The following is an 8,391-nucleotide window of genomic DNA, read 5'->3' as shown; positions in this document are numbered from 1 at the left end:
TGTCAGATCCCACAGGTGAAGGGCTCGGTCCTACAAGCCTCACCCTGGCTTCAGACTCCAGCCGCGAGTCCGGGTTGTCATCTGTACTTCTGACCGGGCGGCTGTGAAGCCGAGGTTCCCACAGCCCCCTCCTCGGGTTCAGTTAAGTTGCTAGAGCGGCTCCCGGAACTCAGAGACATTTACTTGCTAGATCACTGGTTCATTATAAAAAGATGTAACTTGCAACAGCCAGATGAAGCGTGCACAGGGCGAGGTGTGGGGAAAGTGTGCTGTCGACTGAAATAAAGAGTCGGGTAAAGATTAATTAAAGGAGGTTATTTGATGATCAAGGCGAGGAACTCAAGGGCAGAGAAATAACTCCATGGGTGTTCTGAGGAGCTGCTCCGAGGTGTACAGGTCTGAGGGCAGTTTTTATTCTTTTTAACAAAGCAATGTTCATGCTTCGTTGAAAGGAAAGAAGTTGCACGTCGAATAGTCATCTGCTTCAAGGACGACAAGACCAAGAGCTTTCTGGCATACGTCAGCAAGGCTTGTGATGTTGGTGTTATCTGTGTGTGGAGGGAGGCAAGGACCGGGGTCCTCACGCTTCCCCTCAAATCTCCAAGAAATGCAGCTGGGAGATGTGGGAGCGAGGTACCCGTTATCTCTTCCTGCTGTGGGTCTGTCCAGCTGGTGTCTTCAGTCACGAGATGCGGGGTTGCAAGGTCACTCTAACAGGCCTGCACGGCTGCTCCCAGCACGGCCCGGATTTCTGTGCTGACTTTAAGCCTGTGCAGCTGGCTTGCTAGATATGCCTGTTAGAGCGGGGAGAGGGGTTCCATGCCCTCTCCGAACGCCGCTCTCCCCAAATCTGCCCATGTTCACCAGCCGGGAGCTCTGCCAATCTGGCCCTCTCGGGTTTTTATGGAGGCCTCATCACGCAGACGCGATTGATTAAATCATTGGCCATTGGTGATGGATTGGCCCTCCAGCCTTGCTCCCCTCCTCAGAGGTGCAGGGGCGGCTGAAAGTTCCCACCCTCCGATCACAATTTTTTCCCCCAAAAACCAGTCCCCATCCTTATGGGGTTTCCAAAAGTCACCTCATTAACAGAAACCCAGTTGTGGTGGAAAGGGGGCTTGTAGGAGGAACAAGAGACCCTTGTCACCATCAGGGGTCTGAAGTAATTTCAGCAACTGAGGACGACAGACCAAATGTTCTAACTAAAGATGCTCCCATTGCTCTTATCACTCAGGAAATTCCAAGGGTTTTAAGAGCTGCGAGCCAGAAACTATGGACGGAGACCAAATATATATTTCTTACAAATCGCAATATCGCAGGCTGTTTTTGCAACATGGGAGATACCAAACATTTCTCCCAGGCAGCCCCTCCCGCCAGCCACTCCTGCCTGGGGCCTCCTTGCTTCTCACGGGAGAATTGCCTCTCCCTGCCACGGGTCCCCGGCCCCTCACCCCTTCCCCGGGCTGGGGCCCCCACTCCCCTGCATAAAACTCACTCGGCCTTTCCCAGGGGGGGTTGGGGCCCAGGGCAGGCCACCCCCAAATATCCCACAATAGCTTACTGATTATTTTGAATTACTGTCAGTTGAGAAGCGAAAAGGGCATTCTGCCCCCCTGTCTCTGGTCCCCGTGCATGCAGGAAATAAATCTCCATGTGAAAGGTGCTCCCTGCATCCTTATCGCCAGAGCGAGGAGGAATTCAGGGCTGAGAAGCTGCATAAACAAACTTTGCTAATTTACTGCCTCAAGCCTCAACTCTGCTTAAATTCCTCCCTAATTACGTGCCTTGAATCTAAGTTTCTTTGTCCTGTCAATTCCACACAAATTTATTGTTTCTTTGTGTAAAAGATATATATGCTGCCGGCTTTGTTCCCTCTCCCAGCATCATGTCTCTATGATCTCTAATACGTACGCATTCAACTGGGTGTTTCTCCTATTAATCTGGTTTTGCGTCAATTTTATTCTTAGCCCAGCCATAAGGACGCGAAAAGGGTGGAAAGGACATTCTCCCCCCAGCTCTGGACAGAGGTCATGCCCTGCACACCCCCTCCCCTCCCCTCCTGCCTCTCTCTTCCTGGCTCCACTGGGCCTGGTTCCCTCCACCAGCTTTGTGGTTCTCACTGTCTGGGTCACGTATGTTCCCTCCGCCAGCTCTGTGTTCTCACCGTCTGGGTCACGTATACCCCTTCTTAGGGTAGGCGCCCCTGGGTTTCTTGTTCCAGAGGACTGGGACAGTGAGCCAGCCCTCAGGGCCCGGGTCCCTGTGACCCTGAGTTTCGCTGGTGACCGTCCTGCCTCAGTGCCTCCCGCATGGCTGGGGTGGTTCCTTTCTGAATGGAAGGCTCGATAAATGTCAGGTGATCCTGCATGTGGCTGCTGGTCAGATTGGTCAGGCTGGCACTGGAACAGACAGGCCAGCCTAGGCTAGGGCCACAGGCTGGGAGGGTCCACTCACCCCTCCCCAGCACCTCGCCGGGTCCCCGTCCTGGAGGTCCCCACACGCCCAGAGCTGAGGTTGCCTGACTAGTACAATGGGACCAGAGTGGCTGGACATGCTGAAGGGGTGTCTGCCATTCATGTCCAGACCAAGCCCCCATGGGATCTGCCTGCCCTCGTGGTCCAGCTTGAGGATGCCACCCCGTGGGCTCCTTGGTTCCCTCCCCAGGGGCTCCTGGCACCTGCTTGATACTGGATCCTGGCTTCCCTGAGGCACTGCTGGTCCCTGGAGGGTGAGAGGGCTCATCTCCAGCCAGGCTCTGACACTTGAGAGCAAATGGTCAGCACACTGTGAGCGGCCCATAAACCCAGGGGTCGATATGGTGTCTCATTGTGTTTATACTTATCTGGTTACAAGGGTTTGCACTTTCTTTTACGTTTATTGGTCATTTGTATTTCTGATTCTGTAACTTCTCTATGTTGTTTACCCATTTTTTTTCCTTTGAGGGTGTGTGATGGGCTGAACTGTGTCTCCCCAAATTCATTTACTGAAATCCTGACCCCTAGCACCACAGAATGTGATTTAGCGATGGGGCCTTTAAAAAGGTGATTAAGGTAGAGAGAGGTCACTAGGGTGGGCCCTGATCCAGTGTGACCGGGGTCCTTATAAGAAGAGGAGATGAGGACACAGACACGCACAGAGGGACGACCCTGTGAGGACACAGGGAGGGGACAGCCATCTACACGCCAAGGAGAGAGGCCTCAGGGGGAACCAGCCCTGCCCACACCTTGACCGTCCAGCCTCCAGGACCAGGAGACAATCAAAACCTGTGGTTTAAGCCGCCCGGTCTGGGAGACTTTGTTATGGCGGCCCCGGCAAGCTAACTAGGGTGTTAATGTTTTCCTTATGGATTTCCAAGTGCATTTGATGTATTAATATATTACCCCTTTGTCTGTCCTATTTGACTCAAAACATTCTCCTAGTTTGTCATTCGCCTTTTAATTTTTTAAAAAATGGCTCGAGTTGATGGCTTATGATAAACCGCACATCTAAAGGAGAGAGTCTGGTCAATTCTGACATACGTAGACACGGAGAAACCATCACCACCGTGAGGATGGTGAACTCACCCGTCACCCCCAGGAGTGTCCTGGGGCCCTTGCCATCCCTTCTCCCATCCCTCCTTGCCCCCCAGTTCCCAAGCAACCAATGACCTGCTTAGTTTGCATTTTCTAGAGTTTTCTATACATATACATGGAAGCATATAGTATGTACTCCTCTCTGCCTGGCTTCTTTCTCCCAGCATTGCTATTTTGAGACGCGTCCGTGCTGTTGCGTGCGTCGGCCATGCATTCCTTCTGATCGCACGATATGGATACAGCCGAATTTGTTTATCCATTCATCTGTTGTTGGACTTTTGGGTTGTTTCCAGTTTTTGACAATTAAAAATAAAGCTGTTATTTACATCTATGTGAAAGCCTTCGTAAGGACAAACATTTCCTTTCCTCATGGGGAAATTCTACAAGGAGAATGGCTAGGTCACATGGCAGGTGCATGTTTAACTTTTTGAAAATCAAGATACTGCCAAACTATCATTTTATATTTCCACCGGCGACGTGGAGTTCCTCCACATTCTGGCCAGCATCGGGTCTCAACAGTCTTTCTCATTTTAGCCGTTCTTGTAAATTTAGTGGTATCCTGTGATTTTGTATTGTGTTTCCCCGTGACGAATGGTATTGTGCATCTTCTCATGGACTGACGTCTGTTCATTTATCTTGTTTAGTCAACTGCCTGTTCTAATCTTTTGCCCAGATTTAAAAATTGGGTTGTTTGTCTTCTTATTATTGAGTTTTAAGAGTTCTTTGTACAGTATTTTCTGGATCAGCCCTTTGTGACGCATAGACTTTGCAAAGTTTTGCTCCCAGTGCCTGTGTTATCTTTTTATTCTGTTTACAATGACTTTTGAAGAGCAAATTTTAAAGACTTTTGATGAATTTCAACGCACCCATTTGTTTTTTCAAGAGTTGTGCTTTTGGTGTTGGAAACCTTTGCCTAATCTATATTCGCAAAGACCTTCTCCAATGTTTTTGTAGTTCTGCCTTTATATTTTGGTCTATGATCCATTTTAAGTTAATTTTTGTATGTAGTATGAGGTATGCATCCAACTTCTTCTTTTTTGCAGGTGGATATCCAGTTGTTCCAGCATGATTTTTTGGAAAAGCTATCATTTCTGCCCACGTGTGGATTTATTTCTGGACTCTTTATTTTGTACCTTTCATCCGTCTGAACTTCTTTACACAAAGACCACCCTGTTTTTGTTACTCTAGTTTTATACTATTTCTTACAGTGGTAGCTCGACTTTATTCCTCTGTTCCAGGGTGCTTTGGCTTCCTTAGGCCCTTAGCATTTCCATCTGAGTGGCAGAATTAGTGTGTAAATTTCTACATAAAAAACCTGCCACGATTTTGATTGGGATCGCATTGAATCTGTAGATGAAATTTAGGGACGACTGACATCTTGACATCATTGATGGAGTCTTCCAATCCATGAATACTGCATACCTCTCCACTTGTTCAGGTCTCCTTTCCTATCTCTCAGCAATGTTTTGTATTTTTCAATGTGCACCTCTTCCATACCCTTTGTCAGATTTATCCTTATTTTTTGATACTCTTAGAAAGTGGTGTTTTTTAAATGTCAACATCTGATTGTTCATTGCCATGTTACAGAAATACCATCGACTTTGTATATCGATCTTGCGTCCTGAAACCTTGCTAAACTCACTTACTAGTTCTTGCAGCTTTTCCTGTAGATTCCATTGGGTTGGAGGATCAGGTTGTTTGCTAATAAAGCCCTTTTCCTTCTTTCTCTCCAATCTGTTATGACTTTTTCTCACCTAATTGCACCAGCGAGGACCTCAGCACACTGTTGAGTGGAAGTCTTGAGAGCAGACATCCTTGTCTTGTTCCAGTTCTCAGCGAGAAAACCTCATCTCTCACCATTAGATGCCCTTTATTAGGTGGAGGAAATTCTACTCCTAGTTTACTGAGAGCATTTTTTCTTTTAATCAGGAATGAGTGTTGAATTTTCTCAAATGCTTTTTCTGTACCAGTTGAGATGATCCTGTGTTTTTTCTGTTTTAGTTTGTTAATATGGTGAATTACTCTGATTGATTTCCCAACGTTGTACCAGCCCTACATTCCTGGGAGAAACCGCACTTGTCATGATGTATTATCCACTTTATATATTGCTGAATTCTATTTGCTAAACTTGTGTTTAGAAGTTTTGCATCTCTGTTTATGAGGGCTAGTGCCCTGTAGGTTTCTTCTACCGACTTTGGCTTTGGTATCAAGGTCATGCTGGCTTCCTAGAATGAACTGGAAAGTATGCCCTCTTCTTCAATTTTTGGAGGAATTTGTATATAATTGCTATTATTTCATCCTTAAATGTTCAGTAGAATCTACCAGTGAAGCCCTCTGCCCCTGGGGCTTTTCCTGCGGGAAAGTTTTTAACTATCCTTTCAACCCTTTCATAGATGTACGGTTATTCAGATTATGTATTGCTTCTTGACTGAGCTTTGGTGTTCTGTGTTTTTCAAGAAACTTGTCTATTTTGTCTAACCTTTCACATTTATTGGCATGAAGTTGTTCATGATATTACCTTATTATTCTTTTACTACCTATACAGCCTGTAGTCATGTCACTTCCCTCATTCCTGATATTGGTAATTTTTTTCTCCATCTTTTCCTGATCAGATTGGTTAGAGATTTATCCATTTTTATTGATATCCTCAAAGAACCTAGTTTTGGGTTGATTTTCTTAATTTTTCTACTGTTTTTCTGTTTTCTATTTCATCGACTTCTGCTTGATCTTTATTATTCCCTTCCTGGTGCTTACTTTGGGCTTAATTTGTGTTTCTTTTCCTATGTTCCTTTAGGTGGAAGCCGAGGGCGTCAGTTTGGGCCCCTTCTTATTTTGTGACATAGGCACAGATTCACCCCTAAGTTCACCCCAAGTCCTGCTGGGCTGCACTCTGTAAGTTCCCATGTGTTGCATTCTCATTTTCTTTCTGTTGAAAATACTTCCTAATTTCCTTTTGATTTTTCTTTGACTCATGGATTATTTAGAAGCGTGTTATTTAGATCCCATAGATTTGAGAATTTTCCAAATATCTTTCTGTTATGATTTATTCTTTAATTCCATTTTGGTCAAAGAACATAATTTATGTGACTTAAATCCTTCTTAACTGATTGTCCTGTTTTATGACCCAGAACATGGTCTATATCGGTAAATGTTCCATGTGTCCTTGGAAAGAATGTGTCTTTGACTGGAATGCTCTATAAATGTCAACCAAGTCAAGTCGGTTGGCAGTATTGTTCACGTCTCCTACATCCTTGCTGATTTTCTGCCCACTTGTCCAATTCATTATGGAGAGAGAGAGATTGGCATCTCTGCCTATAGTTGTGGATTTGTCTATTTCTCCTTTCAGTTGTATCATTTTTTTTTTCCAGATGTATGTTTCGAAGCTCTGTTACTCCTTTTAACCTATTTGTGTCTTTATATTTAAAAAGTGTTTCTCCTAGGCAGCACCTCGTTGGGTCTTGCTTTTCAATCCAATCTGACCATCTCTGCCTCTAGAGTGGGCTGTTTAGACCCTTGGACAATTAACAGACTTACCGGCGTGTTCAGGAGCAACTCCATCATCTCGTCCCTCGCTTTCTTCATGTCCCATCTCTTCTTCCCCCCCCCCCCTTTCCTCTTCTTCTGCCTTCTTTTGCACTAATCAAGAGTTTTATTTATTCCATTTTGTCTTTGTTGGCTTCTTAGCTATAACTCTGTTTTGTTATTTTAGTGGTTGCTTTAAGGGTTTTGGTTCGCAGCATTAACTTATCACAGTTGGTTTTGATTGATTGATATTTCTCCTCCTTATGAATCACATTTTCCTGCTCCTTCGCCTGTTTGATAATTTTTGTTCGGATGCCAGACACTGTAAATTTTCCCTTAGTGGGTGCGGGATATTTTTATATTTCTATAAATATTCCAGAGCTTTGATCTGGGATGCAGTTAAGCTATCTGGACGCAGTTTGATCCCTTCAGGTCTTGTTTTGCTGATTTGTAAGGAGGGTCTGTTGCAGAGTTCCATTCAGCCTTCATTATTCCCACTGCCGCCGCGGGAACTTTCCCAGAACCCGATGCCCCGTGAATTATCTGCTTTTCTAGTCCGCTGGGTGGGCACAGACCCTCTTCCCAGCCCTGTGTGAGCAGCAGGCCTTGGTTCCTCCAAGCCTTTCCAGTGATTCTCTTCGGAGCCCTGGACAGTTCCCTTCCAGGCGCTGCTGCCCCGCTCGGTGCCCAGCAATCTGTGGGCCTCCAGGGTCGCCCCTGGGCTCGCTCTCCTCTCTGGTGCTCTGTCCTGTGAACTCTGTTGCCTGGTTTCCTTAGACCCCCAGCTCTCTTTCCTCAACTCAGGGATTCTGTTGGGCTCCCCTCAGTTCCTTCTTCCTGCGCTGAGGCCTGGAAAGTCTCTAAAGGAAGCAAACAGAGCAATTGTAAGACTCAACCTGATTGTTTCCCATCTCCCGGGGACCATTGTTCCCTGCCTGATGGCCACTGTCTTGAAAAATACATTGTTTCAGGTATTTTTACCTGTTTTTTGTTTTTTAGGTTGTTTCAGGCCGGAGAATTAAATCTGGTCCCTGTTGCCCCATCTTGGCCAGAAGTGGATGTCTCCCTTTTAATTGTGATAAATATTTTTGATACACAGAAAAGTAAAATTTTAAGGAATGGCATTTAGTGAGCTTTCCCTTTCCACGATGCTTCCTTTGTTTGTAAGCTTAGAAAATTTTCCCCAGCACGAAAGCACATAAATGTGCACGTACTTTTTTCCCTAGTTTTATTTCGAACAACTTTTTTTTTTCACATTGAACTCTCTAATTCTCCTGGCATGTATTTTTGTATTTGG

Source organism: Equus caballus, chromosome 12 (assembly GCF_041296265.1).
Source record: "Equus caballus isolate H_3958 breed thoroughbred chromosome 12, TB-T2T, whole genome shotgun sequence".
NCBI classification, from domain to species: Eukaryota; Metazoa; Chordata; class Mammalia; order Perissodactyla; family Equidae; genus Equus; species Equus caballus.
The sequence above is the reverse complement of the archived record's forward strand: the minus strand, read 5'-3'. Positions refer to the sequence as shown.